Raw genomic sequence first — 25,614 nt, forward strand, 5'->3', positions numbered from 1 at the left:
CTCAAATAACCACATGTTACAACTGAGGTATGCAGAAATGGAAGCAGATGGGCTACAGCAGCAGCAACTGAGGCTATAATTTGCACGGGCTCAACAAAATTGGACAATTGAAAATTGGAAAAACATTGCCTGGTCTGATCATGTGTCTTGATTTCTGCTGCGGCATTCGTATGGTAGGGTCAGAATTTGGCATCAGCAACATGAAAGCATGATTCTGTCCTGCCTTGTATCAACAGTGCATGCTAATGGTGGTGGTGTAATGGTGTGGGGGATATTTTCTTGGCACACTTTAAGCCCTTTAGTACTATTTGAGCATCATTTAAATGCCACAGCCTACTAGAGTATTGTTGCTGACCATGTCCATCCCTTTTTGACTGCAGTTTACTCATCTTCTGATGGCTACTTCCAGCAGGATAACATGCCATGTCATAAAGCTCAGATCACCTCAAACATGTTTCTTGAACATAACAATGAGTTCATTGTACTCAAATGGCTTCCACGGTCACCAGATCTCAATCCAATAGAACACCTTTGGGATGTGGTGGAAAGGAGATTTGCATCATGGATGTGCAGCTGACAAATCTGCAGTAACAGATGGCAGAAAGGGGTCCAACCCAGTACTAGCAGGGTGTACCTAATAAAGCGACCAGTTAATGTATGTCTGTTAAGGGATTATGTTGAATAATCCAGCTATTCTTTTATAACTCAGTGATTTTTCTCCAGAGGCAAGGCTGAAGTGCTTGCCTCTGAACTTTGCTTTTTATTTTATCATTTCTGTACCATGCACAGCGGCTCCTTTCAGAAAGAATTCTTTCATGTGGGCGTTTAGGCCCGTAAGCACCAAAAATCATGCTTGTCAAGGAAGGTGAATTCAATTTTATATTTCCAGTTCTTTTTCCTCTTGTTTCCTGTGGTGGCTTAAAAAAATCCCTGAATTTAATAAATCATGGCTTTTGTAGACAAGGAAGTATGGTCCTGCCACAACGCATCACGGCTGGAGGTTATGAATGAATCTCTGGGCACAGGAAGTAAAACTTGAATTTTTAAAAAAGGCAATTAAACACCTTTGCTGTACATGGTGTTTTTGTTAAGCTGGAGGAAATACCAAAAACTTGATATTTTCACCATGGGCTCATAAGACAACATTCCATTTGCAAGTGTATGGCTCACTGCTCTCACACAAGGCCCTGTAAACGCCTGCTCATTAACACTAATGGAAGCCACTTACTCAAGCTGTAAAAAATGAAAGTTATCTTTTGTTGATTTATCGATGTTCCCAGAGTGTTGTTCAACACACACTGTAACACCAGAGGCTGCTGTGGTGCACCTTTCACTTACCAGTAGTTTGCTTCTCATTGAGCCTTCATTAGGTTCTTGGTGTCCAAACTAGTGAACATACTTCAGGCGAAAACAAAATATTTAGTACATAATATGTGTACGATCTGAAGGTTTAGGCAAAATGTAGAGGAGTGAGGGAGGGAAAGCAAACAGAAGTTGTTAGGAGGCGTATGGAGTAAAAGGAAAAAAAGATCTGGACATGAGACAAAAAGGACCAGCTACATGACAGAAGCAATAGTCTGAACAATTTCACTGCCTTTAAATTTATAAAACTAAACCTTTCCCTTTAAGGTTTAATAATAAAACAGTGGCTAGCTCTGCTGACTCATAGCTCAAGTGATCTGGGTTCAATTCGCAGTCTGGTCATTGTAATTATACATTTTATTATTTTTTATATTTGCCTATGTCCATGTGATTTTTCTGTTGGTACTTCAGTTTCTTTACACATCTAAAAGGACTACCTGTTAGACTGACTAATCTATATATATTATTCAACAAGGCAAGAAAACCATGGAAAGCACGCCGGAAGGGGCGTGGATTCACTGAGCCGCCGACAAGTAAGACACCAATGCGCACGAAGGAAGGAGCCACGCCCACCAACTCCAGACCATTAGATACGACGATAACTCGCAGAGCCACGCCCACCAACTCGGACGTGACGACACAGAAGAAACGGCATCATTTATATTCGTCTGTCGTAGAGGCCACATGCGCCTGCACGTTGACTGTTCATAAAGGCATGTTTCTCACAGAGGTAAATCACCATATGCAGCATGTAAAACGGTTTGCGAGGGGTATCCCATGGGATCTTTAAAACAATCCTTTACAACTGAGGTTAAAACACAATGAAGTAAGCAGTCTTTAAAAACTGAGTTTTCGGTTATGACGCACGACCGCGTGCACCATAGAAAAATGTTTTACACGCTACATACAGCAATTCGCATCCGCGACAAACATGCGTCTTCTTAGATGCTCCTGCAGAAATACGGAAGATGTTTTCCTGCCCACTAACACCAGCCCGCTTCTACCCTCGCTCTCTAGGCATTCACACTGCCTGCCCATGTGCCCGGATGCAAAAACTCACCAACCACCCAGTTAGCCCCTTTCGTCTGTGCTAGTAGTCCACATGCACGTCTAAGCCACGTTGACTTTTCATTATTCTGTTCAGTTTCGACACCCGACCGCGTCCACCATGAAAAACCATGCGAAAGGAACAATGAAGCCCGCCCAGAAACTCTACCCCTCCTCCCACGTGCTCAGGAACGCACCTCCGATCACTGCCCGCCAAATCAAACAGCTCATCAAACACATACTCACTCGCTTTGGTCTGTGCTGCGGTCCAAACCCAGCTCTGTGCCACGTTGACTATTCTTTTGCCCTCCATGGCTACCGCTTCAAATGTATTTCATGAAAACAACACTTCTTTCAATGTTATAGAAATTCCTGCTTCAGGTAACTGTTTGTTTCTGTCAGTCGGGTTTTTTTGGAGAAATGTCATTGACGAAACTGTTGCTCTCAAACTTTGTAACATGGCTGTTTTGTTTGGAAACATTGGGATAACTTCAGTGACGTGGTGTCCGTTGTTCTTAGTCACAGAGGCATTGTTATACAGTCTGCTCAACAATATGCTGATTACATGAATACGTCCGGAGTCTATGGTGGCGAGGCAGAAATTGTGGCAATGTCCCAAATCCTTCCAGCTACTATCAACATTTACTTTCAAGAACGTCCTCATGCCTCTCCTCGAGTTTACAATCCGGCCCAGCGTCTCTTCATATTCCTGCTCTTTAGCGTTCCTTTGGATCATGGGCATTACGAGGTTCTCATGCATCTCAAATAACCATGTGATTACCTTCTGGTGACATCTTTTGACTCTTGACAGCGTGCACACCCACTTGCTCGCCACACTAATGTGACGTCACCTGCCCACTCTCCTCTTCCTGAAAAACGTTTAAAGACATCCTCCTCTGAACACACGCATTCCACACAGGACTTTAAATGCACCTTTTGTTCCAAAAGCTTCAGAGTGCACAGATATCTGAATGCACATTTGAAAAAACACAACACTAACCAAATAATGCAATGTGAACATTGCCAACAATGCCTCAAGACAACTCGCGCTCTCAAAAAACACTTACAAACTCATTCCAGTCTCACCTTCAATTGCACATTTTGTAACGAGGACTTCACAGGTGAGATGGATCTCCACAACCATTTGCTGATCCATTCAACGCAAAGATTTGTATGCAAAATTTACGACAAACACTTTCACGCAAGCAGATACCTTACTAATCATCTCAAAACACATTCCTTGATGAATGTCAACACTGCTCCAAAACCTTCACACGCCAGAAATATCTCAAAGCACATTTACACACCCACTCCACTGAACGAACGCATTCCAAAAAGATCTTTGAATGCACGATTTGTTCAAAAACGTTCCGAGTGCAGAGATTTCTCAACATGCATTTAAAAACACACTTCACTGAACGAATTATGCAATGTGAACATTGCCAGCAATGCTTCGACACAACTCATTCCAATTCCCTTCAGTGTCAACACAGCACTAAATCGTTCATGCACAAACATCGTATTCACTTTTCTGCAGCTTTTCAAGAAGATACCGCCATTCACGTCCAAGAACATAACATTGGCCTACCTACCTACCGCACTATGTGCTTCTTGCAATGCTCTTCATTGGCCAGCAGAGGTCAACAAATCCAGACATTACACTAGGTGTTGTCATGCCGGCAAGGTGTCTTTGCCACCACTGTCCAAGCCCCTCTTTTATTTGAAGACCTCTTGACTGGCAAGAACCCGCTGTCCCGAAATTACTGTGATCATATCAGGGAATACAACTCTGTTTTAGCTTTCGCGTCAATAGGCGCACACATCGCTCAACCATCTGGACAAGGACCGTATGCTTTCAGAATCCACGGTCAAATTTATCACCAGGTCTCTCCTTTATATACAATCCTGCCACGTCACCACAATACGGTCATCTATATATCTTCGATTCTGCTGAGGCTACCAGTCAACGTTTGCAAAAGGAATGTAATAGCGCTTGCAGTGACATTTTGTTGCTTCAACTAGACAACATGATACGCCAGGTTAATCCCTTCGCAAAGTCTTACATGCAAATGCATGACATTATCACTCACGTTTACTCTGTTACTGCTGTACGAATGGTGTTCATGGAAAATCCAGGTCTGGATATAAGGATGTATAACGCCCCGTCCTGTCAAACTGATGTTGCTGCTTTGTAGGTGAAGACGGGGAACATCCTGCACAACGTGACATTTGCATATATACAAGGGGAGATGCTTGCAAGCGTATCTCTGTTCTCAATATGAACTGTGACCCCATGGTTTTTCCACTGCTATTCCCTTTCGGAGATCCAGGCTGGCACATACAATTAACCCATGTTGAGTAAAAGCGAACCGCAAAAAGAATGCGAGTAACAAAACTCCAATTTTATGCTTTCAGGCTTGCCATGACATCTTCATTTAGTGTCTTGCATTCCAGTGACAAACTCTTTCAGCAATACATCGTCGACGCATCAGTCAAAACAGAAGGCGCACGTCTACATTACCTTCGCTCACATCAACAAGATTGGTCTGCCAGTTTTCAGTCACGGACGATTGTGTGTTGGTTCGTTCCGTGCATTGTTACAATGTTGCATTTCTTGCTGATTTATTACATTACCCATTTTTCAAATGTTAATTTTCTCCCTGTGCTTAAAAATCATTTAAAAACCGGCCTGATTATGCGGCGTATGGTACGCCGCGGGTTATCTAGTGTTAGTAAATAAGTCTAGTGCAGGCAGGAGTGTGCCTACTCAAGGGCTGGCACCCTGTCCTGTGTGGCTTCCAGCCCATGATTCTGTACATCCTCTCCAAGTCTTCATGGGTTTCCCTCTAGTTATTCTCCTGTAACTTCAAGATATGTCAATGTCAATGTTAATTTATTTATATAGCACATTTAAAACAACATAGTAATGCTGCGGCCAAAGTGCCTTTACAATAATAGAATAAAAGAAAAAACAAAACACAATAAAACATAAATAGTAATAACATACTGTATATGAACATAGAATACGATACATAATAAACAGAAATAATGTTATATAATCACAAAGAGGAATCCATCAGTATTACTGAAGGTCGCGGAATGCAAGTGAATAGAAATGAGTCTTTAATCTTGTTTTGATGCTGGTTCGTCAACTCTAAATTGGCGTTATTGTAAAAGGACCCTTTGTTGGACTGGCTCTCTGTCCAATGTAGGTTGTTGCCTTATGCTAGGATTTGCTTTGGCTATAAAAGAGTCTGAAAATGCTACAACAGATAGATAATGCAACATAAAATAAAGTAACATTCTCAAACTCTCTTAATGCAATTTATGGTTGCTAGTGGCTGAAGCCTTTTTTAGTAGCACTGGGCACAAGGCAAGAAACAACCCAGGACAGAACTCCAGTCCATCACAGGTTACACTAGGATCAATTTAGTGTCATCAACTAGCCTAACCAGAATGTCTTGGGTATATAGGAGGAAAACCAGAAAAAATACATGAGATGGTAATACAAATTCCATATGGTCAAGAACTGACCACAGGACTTCAACTCCAGCATTTCTTTTTGGACTCTGGTTTTACTACCATTCAAATGCAAATATGATGTAATATAACATTGACTTAGAAAACAAACAATCAAACAAGAGTGGCATGGTGGTGTTGTGGTAGTGCTGCTGCCTCACAATAAGGAGACCAGGGTTTGAATCTCCCTGAATTCTCCCTGTGTGGAGTTTGCATGTTCTCCCCATATCTGTATGGGTTTCCTCCAGGTGCTCCAGTTTTATCCCACAGTCCAAAGATTTTGCAAATTAGGTGGATTAGTGATACTAAATTGGCCTCAGTGTATGGTTAGAGTGTGTGTGTGCATTACCCTGACATTGACAGATGCCCTGTCCAGGGTTTGATCCTGCATTGCACCCTATGCTAGCTGGGATGGGCTTGTAATAAGTGGGTTAGAAAATGACCAATTGACAATTAAACAAATACATAAATGTGCTGGTGGCACAGATGTGCCGTTTTTAGTACTGCTGCATCACTGCTCCAGGAAATGAGGCTTGAATAATTGCTTTCTAACTGTGTCAAGTTAGCATTTATTCCCTGTGTTTATTTGGGGTTTTCTTCCAGTTATTCAGGCATCCTTGTCAGATGTTAGGTTATATGGCAGCTCTTATGTGTGTTGATGTGCACTGCTGTGTCTGAGTGTGCCTTATGATAAACTAGCAACATGTCGAAGGTGCCTACTCTTTATCAAAGGATGTGAAGTTAATCTACAGATATCCTTGACTCAAAAATGAATGGGAAAATTAGTAGGTGTAAAACTGATGTAAAGTTATTTTATTGAGATCATAGTTTTATTCACTTTGTTTGTTCTGTTTCTTCTTCTTCCTCATATAAAGTAAGGAGGAACCAAACAAGGTGAAGGGCAGAAATATTATTTTGTAACACTAGTTTATGAACTGAAAAATGCATCTACTACTCAAATACCGTTAAGTACGAAGACTTTAACAAAGGCTTCTTTTAGCCTTAACACTTACAAATTGTCAAAGCATTTTACTGATGCCCTTTTAAGCATTATATGGATCAAAAGAAACATTTGTTAAGGCCACAAGGCTTTGTTATGTAACAGTATAAAGACTAATCGACTAACTTTTGCAGTACTGAAACTAAACTGTAGATTTTGTTACATAATAGTATATGATAAATGGATGCATATTTGAAATGTCTAATTTATAGACATACCAAATCATTTTTCTGACCTACACCATGTTTGGTGTTCCCATTCAAAATTATGTGAACAGAATCAAACAAAAAAATTCCTATGTTATGCATAAAGGAAGCCAAGGTCAGCAATTTAAGTCAATTTCAGCAAAAACATGAGTATTTCTAGTTAAAGGTGAGGACTATTAAATACTGAATACATTGTAACTTGTTATTCATTAGATCTCTTCCAGGTTTGAATGTTTTACCACTAATATGGTGCAGACAGCTTCATTGAGTCTAACATAGACAAGTTCAATTCTAGACCCAGTGGCTAAGGCGCTGTTAGATAGCCAGAACAAGTCACTTATCTGTTTAATCTGTATGTGCTCAAAGGCACAACTGTATAACTTATACTGTACATCCAAAGGTATGTGGACACCCCTCCAAAGCATTGAGTTCAGGCATTGCAGCTATACCCGTTATTAACAGGTCCATTAAATTAAACATATAGCCATGTGATCTCCATTGAGAAAACAGAATAGGCCAACCTGAAGAGCTCAGTGACTATTAATGTGTCACTGTTGCCACCTTTGCGACAAGTCATTATGTGACATTTCTGCTCCACTCAGCTGTAAGTGCCATTATTGTGAAGTGGAACTGTAAAGGAGAACCATCATCTCAGCCACAAAGTAGTAGACCACACAAGCTCACAGAGCAGGGCCACTGAGAGCTGCAGTGGAGTTGCATCACTCACAGCAGAGTTCCAAACTGTCTCGAGAAGCTACACCAGCACATGAACTGTGTGCATCAGCAACAATACGGAATGGGTTCCAATGGCCAAGCAGCCCAAGATCACTATGTACAATGCCATTGGGAGCTGGAGCAGTGGAAATGTGTTCTCTGGGGTGATGAATCACACTTTACTATCTGTCAGACTGATGGATGTATTTGGGCTTAGCAGATGACAGAAGAATGCTACCTTCTGGATTGCATAGTGCCACTGTAAAGTTTGGTGGAGGAGGTATAATGGTCTGGGGCAGTTTTTCAGTGTTTGGGCTTGGCCCCTTGGTTCCATTGATGGGTACTGTTAATACTGCAGCATACAAAAACATTTTAGACAATTGTGTGCTTTCAATTTTGTGGCAACAATTTGGAGAAAACTTTTTTTTCCTTTCAAGCATGACTGTGCCCCTGAGCACAAAGCTAGGTCCAAAAAGATATGGAGGAACTTGAGCGGCCTGCAGAGAGTCCTGACCTCAACTTTATTGAACTCCTTTGAGTTGAATTCTAACACCGGTTGTCAGCTAGGTCTCCTCATCCAACATCAGTACCTGACCTCATAAATGTTCTTTTGACTGAATGGCCACATGTTCTCACAGACACACTCCAAAGACTCATGGAAAGCCATCCTAGAAGAGCAGTGCCTTTTACAGCGGCGAAAGAGTGTAGGATGAACTCCTTATTAATACCCTTGAATTTTGAATGGGATGTACAACAAGCTCATGTATGTGTAATGGTCAGGGATGGAGTGTACATGTACATCATCTTAGGATGGTGGTCACTGTCATAAGCGAGTATATAATAAAGTGAATTTGTAGGCTGCCATCTACCACTTGAGATGACCATTTATAGCTGAAGATTTTATCAGTCCAAATGCTAATCTCTTTCTTTCTTTCTTAGAATTCATTGCATTGAATGTGATCCCCATTACAGTTTTTTTTTAATCGCCATGACACTATTCATGAAATAATTTCCCCTTTCCCCAAAAATACCAATACAATTTCAAGATCACACACTCATCTGTACAAAAATTAATTGTCCATGTCAAAATTAAAAATAACCACCAAAAATATTTACTTTTCCACTAACATCAAACTTTGTCATATATGACACACACAGAAAGTTAAATAAACAAACCACAACACAGTAAAGAGAAAAAGTCATAATACTACAACAAAAACTTTCATATTAGGAGTTAATGCCTATATTCAGATTACTGTAACCTTATTTGTAACTGACAGAATACTGCACGCATGGCAAAAATACAGTAAATCGCAATTTCAGGCAAATTGCACTATTGAGTTGGAAACAAACAAAAAAAAAACTACAAACACATTCTGTATACACAGTCAGAGCCACAAGTATTTGGACAGTAACACAATTTTCATAATTTTAGCTGTCATTCTCAATGGCTCATACAATATTTTTAGTAAACCACTAAAATTAAACCTGAAAGTTTACACTTCAATCACATAATGATTGCTTAATTTCAAATCCATTGTGGTGGTGTACAACATTTTGAAAATTGTGTTACTGTCCAAATATTTATGGACCTGACTGTACATACAGTATAAAATGATACAGTATAAAAAGAAAAAAAGACACACATGTATGTATTACAGTATTCCAATCCTCACAGTAAGTATTTTATTGTGGGATTTGCCTTAAGATCGAGGCTTTATAGTTCCCCATGTGTACAGCCTTATCTGCATGTAGTCAGCTGCTTTTAGCAAAGTGACCTACTAGCTCCACATCAGCAGGCCAAACACTTAAGCTACACCTGTGCCAATCACTAAAGCATGAGTTCGCTCACCCTGTTGCATTTTTAAATAGAGCTCCCCCACCCCAGCTGTTAACCTCTGTGAGAATATGGCAACACCCGCACCATGTGATCTTTTAATTATACCTTAATAAACTATATAAATTATGATGATTCCTATTTTGACGGTCTGGTTCACCTATTCTATAGTGACTGTTAACTATATTGTTTATATGAGTATTAGGTATAACTACTTCTGAGCATCTCATGTGTACCTCATGTCCTTACCTGCAAATGGAGAATTGCCACAAGCACAGAGACTTATTAGCTCTGTATAAACAGAACAAATGGTTAAGGTACATCCGTAGCAATCACCAAAGCAGGTGTACACTCACCATGCTGCTTTTATTATTGGAGGTGTCCCACCTCAGCTGCTAACACCTATAGGAATATGGCAATCACCCCCACCTGGTGCCTTTAGTAATATACCTTGACCCAATCAAACAGTATAAAATTAAAGTCCTCACTGACTCATCACTGATTCTCCTACTTTCCATATAGGTGGGAAGCTGAAATTTTGCATGCTTATTCCTTGCAGTGTACTTATAAAAGTTATGTATGTTTCATGTCCTATTGCAACACCCAAGGGGGGAAAATGGGTGTACCCCCTAAACTGTATATATAGATAGGGGAAACCCCTCCTCACTACTTCCAATATACATAGGAAGCCCAAATTTCCCAGGCTCATCCTTTACACTGTACTTACAAACCTTAAGTATGTTTCATTTCGTGCCGTGCTCTGTAACAAACATTTGAAAATAATGTCTTCTTTTTGGCAGTTCTCATCATTATGCCATAAGGAACTTTCACAACTAACCTCTCCTTTCGGTGGTTTCATTCCTTATTTCCATTAACAGACAATATATTTCACGGCAGAGACGCACAAGGGCCGTCCCCGGTCCCGTCTGCACACCTACCACTTACTTTCCTCAGCTGTTTGTCATGCTCATTGCTCCTTTCTTCTTTACTCCACCACTTCAAGCCTGTTATTGTTCACCTTTTTCACATCTTCCTGCTGGTGACTCCTTCCTTTTTGTTTACCCTTCCTTATTTGCTCATATACGTCCTCCTGGTGCTGACTTCTGCTTTTCATTCCCTGCTCCACCACTTCTCGCCTTCCTTTGAACCTTCTTTCTCAAAAGGTGCAAGTTTACCCTGAATAATGATCACAATTTCACCGACCTGTACCCAGTGGTTTTCATGTCCCGAGATTGCGCCTGCCTCTTCCATTCTCTCTCTTACTTATTGCATGGCCATATCATCTCACAGGTTCAAGGTGTGAAATGATGATGGTACAGCAGAAAATTACTACACAGGACCATAATAGCAGTGAACTGCATAAGCTCTCAACCTATGATTCTGCATGTGAACTGATAGCTGCTGTGGAATAGTTTCGTTGTCGCTTTCAACTGTACAGAAATGGAGAATTATTTTACACCTTTGGGCAAATCCTCGATGACAGCAATACTCATAACAGTGACCAAACAATTACATTGACAATCATGTTACGTTATTTTTAAAATGTTTCCTTTTCTCTTTCATAACTTCTTTAATGCACTACTACTCTGCCGTGAATCGCTGGTATTTTGCTAGTATTATTATAAAGCAAAAAGAAAAAAGCACAGTGAAATCGATGGTAGCAAAAGTAAGAAATGTATCTGAAAAAAGTCTTAAAATGTTAGGAAATTAATTTGAAAAAGAGTCTTATTAAAAAAATACTTATGCATTAAATAAAGTTGACTGAAGATGAGTCTTTTCTAGTCTACTAGGGGGTTTTGCCCCCTGCTTGCTTTGCTCGCCAACCCCCCTGCCTGTGCTACACGCCAGCAACTTTGCATCTCTGCCACTCACAAACAACAAAACGTTTAAATCTCGTGAATAGGCCTCTTCATTGGGGAGAAACACTACTTTTCCCTGATGGCAACAGGAATTAGACAACCTACAATTCTCTTAAAGTTTAAAGCCAAACAATATCTACATACTTCTGTCATATCACCTATGTCCGTATATTTGATTTCTTTTCGCTTTTACCTTTTCATCAATATCGCATTGAATTTTGATTTCGTGTTTGGAATTACATTGTGACAACACAACGCATAACTGCCCGTGAATGAATATTGTTTCTTTCTCTCTACATAAACTGTGTCTGATAATAGCATTCACACAAATGAGAAATGATTGAACTGTGTGCTTGGTTGTAAATGTTTAGATGTGGGCAGGACTTTTCCAAATCTCTTTGCACAAAGTCTTGTCTCGCGGGGCTTGAAACTTTTTCTCATGGGATTTTACTTACAACAAACAACCAATCTTTTAATTCTCATGGATACGCCTCTTCATTGGGAAGAAACACTACTTTTCAGTGATGGCAACACGAATTAGACAATCTACAAATCTATAACTTAAAATTTAAATCCAAACAATATTTTTGATTTCTTTTCGCTGTTCCGTTATTTCACCGAGTAATAATTTCCGTTTGTTTGCGCTAATGCAATCTTTACTATCATTTTTGGAGACTTTCGAATTTTCGTACTTCCGTTATCTCTAACCTGCTCTGCATGTGTATTGCGCCAATGTTTTTGAATTCTTTACAACGTTTTACTTTGTCCTCTACTCTTTGTCTTTTATTTTCTGCCCCAGGTGTGGTTAAATCTCTTGGCACAAAGTCTCATCTCACGGGACGTGAAAGTGTCTCTCTTCAAAAGATCACATCTCGTTGCAGAATTAAAAGTCTCGTCTCCTAAGATTTTCTTATTTTAATAGAAAGATATGCAGAGTTACTTCAAATTGTTGTTCAGTCTTCAGAGGTCCTTTTCAATTTCTTTGGGTTCTTCTTTCTTTTGTTGTTCAGTTCTCTGCTCTATTTGCTGTTCTCTCTCCAGCTTAGCTCTTCTTTTCAGCTCAGCATGCACCCCAAAATTAAAAGCCTAACTTCACATCAAATTAAGAATGATTATAAGAATAATCAAAAAGTGTTTGCTATTCTGTTTTTTTGTCCATTCGGATCCTAATTATCCCAAGTAAATTACAAAAAGTATTTGTAATAATTTGTTCAAGGTTCTAAAAGAATGATCTAAAAGATGCAAGATTCAAGTCAGTAAAGATGCAGAACTTAAACTCAATCTATAACAGTTGTTATTTTAGAGTGTAAAAGTTTAAGGAGACTCGATTTAAATAAAGTGAAAAGGCCCAGGTTTTCTAAAAGCTGACTGTTTACTCAGGTGCCCTATTACTGGCAGGTTAATTAGTAATCAGAGGAGAGAATTAAAACAAAACTGAGTGTGACATTATGAACAATGATGCACATCCTCTGTCTGACCTACTAACACTGAGGACTTTGAGCCAATAAATTGTACAGCAGATGTGTGTCAAGAAAAGCAACTGGGGCTCCTTTATACCAACAGCAATATGTCTGTATAATGCTATACTCTGACTGTGACCGGCAAGTCAGAAGTTTTCTTTTCTTTCATTTTAGTCATTCTGGTATGTGTTCAGACCACAGTGTGTGTGTGCATATCTATCAATTTAAGCATTTTTTTATTTAAAGAGCTTCTATAAAAAGCTAAATTTCCCCTTGGGAACAAATAAGTTCTGTTTGTCTAATAAATTTCTATCTAATAGCTACCATTGTGTAGTGGTTTACATTTTTCCAAGCATGTCTTCCAGCCTCTGCCATTGTCATTCCATGAGTTAATACACTGTATACCAACATGGCATGTATTTTATCTGATATAAACTTTTTGCTACCCTTTCCTCTTCTTCGTCCTCATTGCATTCTTCTCTGAGGATGTCTTCCACAATCTCTGTCCCTCTTTTTGTTTGGATCCATTGTTCCACAAACATTTGCATGCCTTTCATCCTATATATGTTCTCACATTCTGATTGGTGATTTTGTGATGCTTACACCTGGATAAAGGAGTGTTAACTGAGTTCAGGTTGTGATGACTTCAGTTAAATGATTTGATTCCTAGGGTTTCCTGCATGAACACATAGTGAAGTCTGACATACATGACGACGCTTGTTAATGGAGTTTAGACGGATGTGCTTCACAATTTAGCAGAAGTGAAAAAACATTTGAAATGTGTTTAAAAACTTGGGAAAAATGTTGATTTACTTAGAACTGAAGTGGGTCACAAGGGATTTTGTCAGCTGAACCAAAATGGGTGTAAAAAGCCCATGTTGCTTACTCCATCCGTTTTATCTGTAGGACCATGCACTTTTGCAGTACATAGATTGAGGAATTTTGGACAAAATCTTCTAGTTTGAAATGTGCAAGCAAATGAATCCTTGAAGCAATCCTGTTCTTTTTCAAATATTGTTCTTGTTATTTTTTGTTTCCAGTTGTAATTGAAAGGTGATGTTTTCTTTTGCTGCTCACCTCTGCATTGGGCACTTCCTGTTAGTAATTGCTGCAGTGACTTTATGGGCACATATCACCAGCTGGGCAGTGGTCACTGTCTCATGTGTATTCTATAAATTACTGCTGACAGCTTCCCAGTTGGAAGAAGTGAGCCTGCACTGCTTCTGAGAAGAATAATCTCTAAATTAACTAAAACTGAATAAATGAAGACAAACATTCTATCTTTTAGGGCAGAACAGCATGAGTTAAAGAGTCCATCGTTTGGACTCTCCTCTGATCAGCTCAGTGCACTGATTGTAATGTTAGGCTACTGCTGGCATTGACCTTTGTGCTCGTATTTCTGTGTGTTACTGCTGTGGCCTTATCCTGGTCCTGTGCACACCCCGCTGGGCCTCCCTGCCAGTGTGACTCACTCCTGGGTTGAACACAAAGCCATATTACCAGGTGGTGAGCAGCAGCAGCCAATTCTTTTTTTTTTATTTTTTTTTATTATTTATCACTTTGAAAGCTCAAAAAACGTTCTGTCACTTGATGCATTAAATATGGAACTTTTGTAATATTTTAGAAACCTGGTGAGGAGACTTGGGACTTCTGACTTTGTTAGTACATACTGACCTTTCATTAAAATGCTGAGGTCCACCACTGGCAGAACTTGGTGACCCTTTTCTCCTCACTATTTTCTCAATGTTCAGCATGGGAGAGTTAAAAGCAGTAGGTGACAGAAAAATAGCTAACAAAAAAAAGAAAAAAATGTCATAAAAATTATGATGCATTGCTTTTGCAAGATTTATTAGAACAAGCTGGGCGCTCTTGGCCTCTATCGACTAATAATCCGTGAACAGATAGGTTAAAATGAGTAGAGGGAACATGACATCATACCAAAGCAAAGCAAGCTCTCCTCTAAAAGACACGGCATGCCTCTTACGCCAACTGCATTGACTCCACTTCTGGTGAGAGGAAACACATCATTTATCAGACGAGTTGGAACTTTGGCAGACCTGATACGTTGGCCTAAGTAAACAACATTTCAGACCAGTTCCTGTTTACCTGCAAGAAAGGGTCTCACAGGGGTCGAGTTCAAGAAATACGACAAGTCAACTTTGAGATCTTTCAAAACCCTCCAAGATGCTTTTAAGATAGCAGACATCCCCCAGTGTTTTGCTTTCCTTTCTTAGAGGACCTATGGGTATCTGTGTACACAAAGGGCGGACCGTTATTCTGTCAAGGACCCTGAGATATAATAACCCATGGAGGGTGATGGGCACTCAGCAAATGTCAGATTTAGAAGCTGGTTGTATTAGCCAAATCACACTCTACCCTTACTGTGTGGCAACTGAGGTTATTTTGCTAGTCTTTATTTTGTGCAGAAGAAACGTCCCAACGTACACTATCTGTGATTTACTGAGTAATTCAAAGAAGTGAGATAAAATGCAGTATCAAAGTAAATGGATGAAGCATCTGAGAGTCTGTATAAGTTCATAAGGACTGAAATGACATTGGATGGGATTGACTACAGAAAATTACACGACAGTAAACTTAGGATCAGTACAGTTGAGTCTATTTAAAAGGACCCTGATATTGGAACATACAACATTCATGAACAGATAGACCAAATGAGAGATAAGAGTGTAAAAACACTACCTAGTGAACCTTTATAAAATTGAGGAAGCTGATGTCTGACCGGTTAGTGTGAAAATAATACAGGTGATATAGTGCTATGGGCTGATCTTCATGTATGTTACAAAAATGAATAGACGCAATCAGTATTAGCTAATAATGTACCGATTATTATATTGTTCCTGTTAATACTAAATACATCATTTAAAAATATATATAGAAGTAAGTTGGAAAAAGTATGTGAACTCCAAGACTCACAACATCAACAAAAGCTAATTGCCAGAAGTTGGCAAACCTGGAGTCCAACCAATCAAACAAGACTGGAGGTGTGGCTTAGAAATATTTTGACTGAATAAGACTCAAACATGTCGAATTTGCTATTCACAAGAAACATCTGCTGATGTGAAGCTTGGCTCACAAAAAAGAGATCTCCGATGATCTACAATCAAGAATTGTTGATTTGTATTAGGCTAGAAAGGGTAACAAAGTAGTTTTAAAAGGATTTAGACAGACAAATTGTGTAGCCTATACATGGAGATGATTTAGTGCCGAGGCTGCTCTCCCTGTAAGTGGGTGACCATCCAAGATGACTCAAAAGGTACAATGCAGAATGCTCTGTGAGGTAAAATGAACCCTAGAGTAGCAGCTAAAAGTTTAAAGAAATCATTGTAATAGGTTAATATCACTATTCATGAGTCTATCTTATATGAAACATTAAACAGGCATGATATTCAGGGCATGACACCAAGGAGGATTCCACTGTTCTCCAACAAAAACAATGCTTTGTGGAAAATGTTTTGTGGACTGATGAGACCTGGGTTGAGTTGTTCAAGAAGAATATGCAGCAGTTCATATGGCATGAAAAGAGAACCACATACAAACATGAAAACATCCCCACAAAGAAGTACAGCAGTGGGAGCCAGTGATATTTTCATAACAAAAACGAGAACTAGAACTAAAAATATTGTTACAAGAACGAGAACTGAAATTAAGGCAAACACAGAAACTAAAACTAAATAAAAAATAAAAATTATTAATATGTGCAAAAACCAAAACGAGAATGAAAATTGAGTAAAAAAGAAGAAAACAGCAATAGCATTTTCTTTCAGCCCTGTTCAGTCGTGCAGAGGGGTTGTTTGTAGGTCACCTTGAGCATTCAGTTACGTTGTGCTGGGCACTATGTGGTGATCTTGTAGCTTAGACTTACTATGGTCATGTGGCGCAACTTCCATAATTGACCATTGTTTATTTGTTGCGCACATTTGGTTCTTCGGGTTGAAGCAGTAAGCACGTGTGGTTGATGATAGCGAGTTTTGCACAGATGTTTGCAGGTAGAAAGCGAAGAAGTAATGTAATGTGTGGAAATATAATTACTTCACCAGAGGTGGGTAGTAACAAGTTACATTTACTCCATTACATTTACTTGAGTAACCTTTTAAAAAAATTGTACTTGTGTAGTTTTACTGCACCATACTTTTTACTTTTACTTAAGTACATTTGTGATGAAGAAACTCTACTCTTACTCCACTACATTGGGCAACAGTCGACTTGTTACTTTTTTTCATTTACACATTTATATACGTTATCTTTTAGTTGTAGAGAAGTCGCCAGTGGATCTACTGAATGACAGTTTCACCAATCAGACGTAGCAACAATAATCACATGACTCCGTTTCACTAATCAGACGTAGCCATGCAGTCACATGACCACACACAGACTTTCTGCGTCTGCGGCCTGTGAGAGACCTTTTAGTCATACAGGGCTCCTGATCACTGCTAAACGTCATAGCTTCATTGCAGGAACCTTGAGAGCCAACTCCTGCTGAAGCTTAAAGATCACTTCACTGAATGAAGAACAAGCACAGACAGTCAAGGTAAAGTGAGACTTCTTGTATGTGCAGAAGCTGTCTTGTTCTAATGTTCTTTTCTATCAGCTGTGCTATTTAGAGGGCAAGTGAATATGCAGTATTATACTGTCAGTGTACAGTATATCTTGCCACTGTAAGTTAAGTAGTTTGCACTGTTCAGACATACATGTTACCTACTGTAGGTACTGGCTTCAAAAGCTTTGTTGTGAAAAACTGAGATTAGGAACTTTGTGTTATTTGTGCATCTTTATTTTGTAAAGATGTTATTTATTTTTACTCATTTTTTATTTTGTTATTTGGAAATAGCAGAATTTGCACATTATTTTATATTTTTGTCTGTCTTATTACATTTCTAAAAAATAAATCATTTATTATGTTCAAACAGTTACTCAGTACTTGAGCAGTCTTTTCACCAAATACTTTTTTACTCTTACTTGAGTAATTTTTTGGATGACTACTTTTTACTTCTACTTGAGTAATATTATTTTGAAGTAACGCTACTCTTACTTGAGTACAATTTTTGGCTACTCTACCCACCTCTGTACTGCGCAGATGATAATAAAAGCAAATTTAGCATGCAAAAAGAATAAAAGAGGCTCGGAGTTTCAGTCCAGGGCCAGCTGGATCAATACTTAGTGGAAGTCCAACACTTCTCTAGTACCATGACTGCACTTCATACAGGGACATGCGGTCTCACCTGTAACCATGAAAAATAAAAATAACTAATAATGATAACATAAAATAAATTTGTCCACCGGTCTATGTTATAAATTTGTTTTCTGTATGATTCTAATAATTGTGATCACTTTTAAAGTCAAAATTGATGAATTTGCGCATTTCCTGATCAAATAAAGGGGAGAAATGTGAGGTGTGGCAGTGACAATACTATGAGCTGAGCCTCATCTTGGACAGTGTTATCTCTCACACACTGGGTTGATGGATGCAATTGCCGCGTGCCTGTTGTTGTCTCTCTCTATGTCACCAATATAATGTTTGCAGACACGTTTATTATACATCCTGACTTTCCACAGTCTGGCTAATATCTTTAATGAATGTCTGTGATATATTTAGTCTTGCTGATAGGACAGAAAACCACAGTGAAAAGGCACGAGGTGAGGCAAGACAATACTGTGCCACCCTGAATCCCAACAGGTGCTTATTGCTGTTCTTCTATGCAGAGGCTCTTGGTACCAATAAGTTAACAATATCAGAAAGTCAAGTGCACTGCAGTGGTCTATTTATTTTTAATTTTTATTTTGACTGACTGCCAAAATGGAAGATCAAGACTTTTTAAACTAAAGGAAAATAAGGAGGACTTTTACAAGAAAGTGACAGAGATTTTCATGGAGAAGAATTGGTGCACAGACTTCACTTACAAATAAAGGTAAGACCAGAAACGGTTTTCAATTTTATAAAAAATGGGATCAGACTAAGAAAAAGATCCAATATTTAAAAACTAAATTTTGACCTTAAATAAAATATTCTTTTGTTTTTCTTGTTATCCTTTTGTTGAACAGTCTGTATTTAAATTGATTAAAGCATCAGAATTAAAAGCTTTTAAAGACAACTAAATATTTCAATTAAGGTCAAAATTGAAATCTGTTTTTTAGTACACCACTCTTTACTTTCATTTGTATTTAATGAGTTTGAAATTGCACTGGCAAATTTAGAACACATGAAGTTTGTGGAGCAAACGCTCTCTCTCTGCTCTTTCTTGCCGTTATAAATGTAACTTTCTTTCTTAGCCAAATATGTACCTTACCTATGTGTGTGTAAAGAATGCTGATGAGATATGAAACATAACCAGTAGTCAATGTGCATGCTGACAGCTGAATAGTGAATAAGCTACTTTTTTGGGTTCATATATTTTTAAATCTGACTCTGAAGGAGTCAGTACCTCACCAGCCATGAAACTCACCGCATGTCACTGCTTCCATGCTGGCAGCAGAAATCATCAACATACAGTCTGCTGGTACCGGTGGATGAGGACCTCGTCTGTGCACCTGCTTTACAGGCGCTCGTCAAGTGAATATTTTCACTCTGTGCAATGGACATCATTGCAACACGAACAAATCTCTTGAAATGTGTGCTTGTTGAAAGCTTAACAGCAACATGCTTACACAGACTAGTTTCTTGGTTTGAAACATCTGGTCTTGCTGACTGTACTCTTTAGGCCACTTAATGTGTTTGATCATTGATTGTCAAGCTGTGTTTAACGGCGTTATGAACTGTAAGTGTATTTTGTTAAATGAAACATAACTTTCATTGAAATTTGTGAAGGCCAGCATTTGTGCTCTTGCAACAGAAAAAAAAAACTAAAATTGTACTAATAATATGTAAAAAAGCCAGAACTAAATAAAATAAAAACTAAAATAAAAATAAAAATTGTTGACTCAACTGAAAACTAGAACAAAATAAAAAATAAAAATTAATTATATAAGATAAAATAAAAACTAAAACTACAATTAATATCAGAACTGAAATATCACTGGTGGGAGTGTCATGATTTTGGCGCTGCTTTGCTATATCAGAGTCTGAACAGTTTATCATCATTAAGGGGAAAATGAGTAACGAGTTATTCTACAGGGTAATGTCAGGGTAGCTGTCAATCAAAAAATCAAAGTAAATTTAATACAGAATGGCTTTAAAAAAGAAAATCTGGCTTTTATATTGGCTAAGTAGGAGCCCAGACCTTAACCTAATGGAGGTGCTTTGGAATGACCTTAAAAAGCCGTTCACATAATACATCACTAAGAATATGGCCTGAGCTCAATCAGTATTATAAGAATTGTCCAAAATCCCCCCTAAATATAAGCAGGTCTTATTCACAGCCACATTTTAGAGGTTTTTACTGCCAAATGAGGTTCCTCCAGGTAATGAATCCAAGGGTTCCCTTACTTTTTCCACAATATACTGTAAATGTTTGATGGGTGTGTTCAATAAAGACATGAAAGATTTTAATTTAGCGTGTGTTATTAGTGTAAGTTGTCACACACACGCGATAAGGGAGCAGCCAACCGGCTCAATGGAGTGCGATAATACACAGAGAACTAACACCTCTCTCTTTTATTTATCAGTAAAACAGATACATAATTAAACCTTTTCAAAAACCTTAAGACGATTTCCTTTCCGTATGTACGACAACCGGTATCTTCTTCCTGTCCCATTCTGATGACATCAATTCTGGCTCCATGTTTCCACATCATCTCTGTCACTTCCTGGATTTCCTAGTCATGCCCATTGTGCATAATTTCCTGTCTGTCCCTTATATAAATCCAGCTATTTTACATTTTGAATGTATGAGTCTGAGAAGGACTACTGGACACTTCACTGTAAGGGGAAGGCAAACTCCCAAAACTTTTTAAATGTGTTGTCTTTTTTATATCTTCACAAAGTATATTGTGTTTGTCTACACTTGAGATTTAGATGAAAATCAGATCACATTTTTAAGACCAATAATAAGGAAACCCTGTGGTGGGCTGGCGCCTTGCCCGGGGTTTGTTTCCCAACCTTGTGTCCTGTGTTGGCTGGGATTGGCTCCAGCGAATCCCTGTGACCCTGCAGTTAGGATATAGTGGGTTGGATAATGGAAGGATGGATGGATGGATGGATGGATGGATGGATGGATGGATAATAAGGAAACCCAGGCCATTTCAAAAGCTTCACATGCTTTTTCTTGCCACTATAAATAATATAGGGTGTGGAAATTATATAATTCAGTATGAGAGCTTTGCAAATAATGTATTTTCAAGACAGAAAGCCAATGAAGTGGAACTAACTGAGGGATCAAAGTCAGAACACTATGTGGAATTTTGAACTTTGTACAGAAAGATAATTAAAAAGTGAATTGATTTGGAAGACCATGGATCTCCTTAAATTGCTTAGTATTGGCCATACACATGAATTGAGGATTCTGATCACCATTAATTGTTCATTAACATCTTTTAATTGAACTCCACATTGTATTCCTTAGCTCATATTTGTCACTTATATTGCAATAAACACTGAGCAATACATTTTCCACATTTAAATATTGCTTATGAATATTTTAATATGTGGAGTGAAATGGAAGAATCATATCTTATTGAAAAAAACTGTTTATTCTCCTGTTTTGTCTTGGAAGAGTTCTATTTTACACTACTTTCCCCTTTAGTATACTTTATTGTGTAGACTTATCAGAATGCCTCAAATCGCATAGATGTACTTTATAACCCTAACCTCAGGCAATTACATAGAGTAAAAGGGCAAGCAGAAATTAAGTTTCAACTTTAAATATTGTACAATTGATGGTATTCATAAAAAATAACAATAAACAAAGTACATGTGAAAATTGGCAAACATACAACCTGATAAATGCTAGATGTGTAGTTTTAGGCGGCACGTAGACTTGTAGTTACTTAAATGTTTCTAGCTAAGTCATAATTTCTAGTCAGCTTTCTTCAGGACAGGCTGCATGCCTGTCTCAATATGGCAGACAACTCGTGCTTTCTGCTTGCGTTTTTTTCTTCATGGTTATGGTGTGAGAGAGAGATAGAGAAACGGAGGAGTAAAGCAACCAAATTGGGTGTCATGATACAGAATGTCCCCTGATTCAAAACCAATCCCAAACAGCCACACTTCAGACAAATGGGTTTCACACCTGCCCCGAGACCATTTGTTGAGCTGAAGCTTGCCAGTTATTGTAGTTTAAGGCATTCATGTGGGAGCTGACTTATTAAGAATGTCCTACAGAGAATTCCCCCTTGACAAACTGGTTTTAGGCACCTACTCCAACCCTACCATAAAATTCACATCCTGAGTTAGTCCTAAAGACTCAAGGGGTTGGTAAGACATGAAAGCATTGCTGTTCTCATCAATGAAATAAAACATTTCTCCTGAAACACTAATATCATGCTTGCTTTGTCTGACTTACAAATAAAGACATACAACTTATATACACATTTTCACGCCATGAACATCTCCTTCTGCAGCTATTTTGTGCACAGATATGCACAAACACAACTTGAAATTATGGTCTCTTTAGAACACAATCTATTGCAGCAATTTTACTTGACAATAATCATCTATTATTTTACAATGCTAATTACTGTGCCAAGTTTAATTCCTGCTGATTCCTTTTGAGTTATCATGAATACAGACTAACATCTGGCTACACTGAGAAAAAAGCACACACACAAGGACTGAATTCATTTCCAAATTGGTCAAATTGTGTTCAGAGATGTCTAAAACATGTTGTAAATCCATTTAAAATGCAATAGGAAGGGAAGAAAATCTAAAACCATAAAGGTATGTGGAACATAAAACAGCAAGGTAATATACATAGTAAAAGGGTTTTAAGGCTTTCATGCGGGGGGTGACTTAATGTCCTGCAGAGAATTACCCTTGCCAAACTGGTTTTAGGCACCTACCCCAGCCATGCCATAAAATTCACATCCTCAGTCGGCTCTCAATCTGTAACACATCCATCCAGCCAGCCAATACCTGATTTAACATAATCCAATTCATGGTCTCAGACTAAAGAACCTTTCGGTGGTGCCAGAGGATTGTGTTGTGTGGAGTTAAGTGCTTGTGGGACTGTGTATTACCTGTGGAGTTCACGGGGATGACGTGCCCCACAGGTGAAGAAAACGAAGAGATGTTGTGCTTTTACACGTGCCTCTGGGTCAGTCTGTGCTGGGTCGAGTGCAATATGGCGCCTTCATTTTACAGTAAGAAACAACCTATTACAGCACACATTCCTTCCCTTCCACACACTCCTTTATATCAAACAAATTTAGAATCAGCAACTCCCTAGAGTTCAATTCTAGGGAGAGCAGCCTCATAAAAAAATTAACAGAAGAATGATGCATAGGATTAAAATAATAATGGATAAAACAGCATTAGGAAAATAATTAATCACATTCTGAAGGTTTTGTACAATGTATATTTCTTACTGAAGTTGTTAATGGTTTCCAAGACTTTAACAGAAGCTGGCACCCTGTCCAGGGATTGTTCCTGCTTGGCACGCTAGGCTTGATGGGTTTGGCTCCAGCTCTCCTGTTACCCTGCTCAGAATTAAGTGGGCTTAGAATATGGTATGGTGTGGCATGTCATGGTATATTTTACATTTTCCTATCACACAGTAATGTCCTATACCTATAGTTGTATTCATTTGTATTACTTTTTCCAGTACTTGATTGTTCCTTAATCAGATACAATTCAGGCTTTGAAAGTACATGGAAATATTATTTTTAAAATCTTCTTACATCCTCAAGTGAATTGTATGTCTGGTTGGTGTCTTCAACTACAACCTTAAGCTTAGCTGAATGACTTCATAGGGTATTTTTGTAGCATGTAGCCTCTGTTTAATTCCTTTATTCCTGGCCTTCATCTTAGTAATCATCAAAATATAAACACAATTATTTTCAAAAGAATCTGTTTCTTTTTTCTGTCACAGCATAACATGCATTTTCAATTTTCAGAGTTTCTTAATGAGCTTCCTCGTCTTCAAAATTTTTTTTCTTCTTTTATTACAGAGTTTTACATTCTTTTTTTTTAAGACCAATAACAGTTGCAGCTTATATATGAAGCATTAAGCAGCTGGAAAATGCCTTCAGTGTCTAGGACGTATACCCCATTTTTTACTTAAATGGTACTCCTTGGTATGTGGTACATATCCCCCTCAAATTACATTAACTGAACCCCTTGGTGTTTGGAGTACATGCCCCTCAACTTCCTTAAACAGTGTACATCACAGCCAGGAGCACACAGACAGTACTTTGAGTCATGGAGGAATATTAGGTCCCTCAGGTGTACAGAGCCTGTGCCCCTTAACTTGCCCAAATGCCAACCCTTGGATGATGGTGCCCTAAGTAGCTGCCTGTGTCGCTTAATAGGTTGACTGCCTCTGTTTAAGACAGTCAGGCTGGGTTCTAAATTTTTCATGCAGGAAGTCAACATGTCATAGAGGTGGACACCAATTATATTCTTTTACTGCATTTTTTCAACTTTATTTGAAACATTTCTAAACAAGCATTCTCCTCTGCCCCTCATCATGTACTTCATATTGTCCTTACTCTCCTTTATTTGTTTTGTATCCATTTGCAGCTCAATTAATAATGCCCAAAATTTTCATTTCAAAATCATTGTCTGCATAATCTTTCTTGCAGTGCTCTTATGTTGTTTCATAACCAGTTGGTTTTGGTATTGCAATTGTAGACAAATGTGATAAATGAGCCTCTGAATGTGTTCTATGGTGTAAATGCAAAGAGCCTTCACTGTCAGCCTCACTTTTTCCTTGTTACCAACTGAGCTAGCCTTTGTTGGATGAGAGGTCCGCTTTTTCCCCACAACTGTGCTAACAGACATATCAGGGGAATTAAGGGATAAATTGGTCTCTGGTATGATTGGAGGTACAAAAATAGCAAAATGGTGTGAATCCTTAAAAAGACACATCAAACAGGCCAGAGCCTTCCCTAACATACTCAGAAAAAGTCCTCACCTAAACTTTACTACCAGGCTTCAGTCTGTAACAGTCCCTGTGGAAAAGGCTTTTATAGTTAAAAAATAACTTGCAATTCCAAAATGTATCACAGATGCCACACAATGGAGAGGAACCATACAGTACAAACATCTGGCTTGAGAGACAGATCTAATTCGAAATCTTTATAAAAGATTACATTGATTTGAATTAAACAAAAAAAAAAAAAAAAATTACCACCAAAGTAAAAAGGGTTTGCTTAACAAGACAACCCACAGAAATAAATCTTAATCCACAATCCAGAAGTCAAAATCCAAGAACAGAAGGAAAAATTCAAGTGTTATACATGTATGATTACCTTTGTGTATTTAATATTTTAATTGTTGTTTTTGAATTCTTATTTTTCATGTTTTTTTTTTTTTTCCATGTTCTTCCCATGGGCTTACCACCTATAGGAGGGGTCAAGGAGGTCGGGTACAGTGTGAGCTTGGTGATGGCCGAAGGCGGGGACCTTGGCGGTCCGATTCTCGACTACAAAAGCTGGCTCTTGGAACTTGGAATGTCACCTCTCTGAAGGGGGAGGAGCCTGAGCTGGTGCGCAAGGTCGA

The sequence above is a fragment of the Polypterus senegalus genome, chromosome 14, assembly GCF_016835505.1.
Source record: "Polypterus senegalus isolate Bchr_013 chromosome 14, ASM1683550v1, whole genome shotgun sequence".
Taxonomy (NCBI): Eukaryota; Metazoa; Chordata; class Cladistia; order Polypteriformes; family Polypteridae; genus Polypterus; species Polypterus senegalus.